This window comes from Gallus gallus, chromosome 2 (assembly GCF_016699485.2).
Source record: "Gallus gallus isolate bGalGal1 chromosome 2, bGalGal1.mat.broiler.GRCg7b, whole genome shotgun sequence".
Taxonomy (NCBI): Eukaryota; Metazoa; Chordata; class Aves; order Galliformes; family Phasianidae; genus Gallus; species Gallus gallus.
In genome coordinates this window covers 5715929-5716616 of record NC_052533.1, presented here as the reverse complement: position 1 = coordinate 5716616, position 688 = coordinate 5715929, and positions in this window count along the sequence as shown.

Below are 688 nucleotides of genomic sequence, written 5' to 3'. Positions count from 1 at the left end.
TAATGTTCATTCTTGTGTAACGTGATGCCCGCACATGGTTTGCTGCAGTATTTAGATGTGGGAAATGAAAATGACCCCTTTCTGGCATGAATGGATTACAGGACCTCCAGAAAAGGCTTCGTGCTATTTTCCAAGCCAGACGTCAGACTTGGGGGTTGTATGGAATCCCTTCTAGGAATACAATAAAAATAGATGGTAGACACCTTGGGAGGATAACTGGAACGTGTCTGAATGTAATCCAGCCTTTAATTGTCTTTCAGTACGATGCTATAGAAATGGTAGTTTCTGGAAGTTTGTAAATTAAATCAATTGAGAAATATTTTATTTAACACTTTTAACAGAGGTTTTTAAGGCATAATCTGAATCCCTTGCAATCTTTATATAGTTGTGGCCAGCAAAACAGATTGTCCCTTACCTCTCCTGACCTTGCATTCTTCGGAGTTGACAACATTTCTTAGCTGTCAACTGCTGTCACTTGCAGTGGGCTTCTTCCATTCATGTATAGCCTTCCAAATTAAGAAAAACACAGAACAATTAAGGCAGAGTTTACACAGGTTGCTGCTCCTGTAGATTATATCTTCAGAAATTAACGTAAGCCTGGTGTTTCATCGCTAAGCTTGGATAAATGTGTTGTTTATTGTTTGAGAGGTGAATGCTGCTCTCCTTTGGTTTGTGGTGGTCACTCACT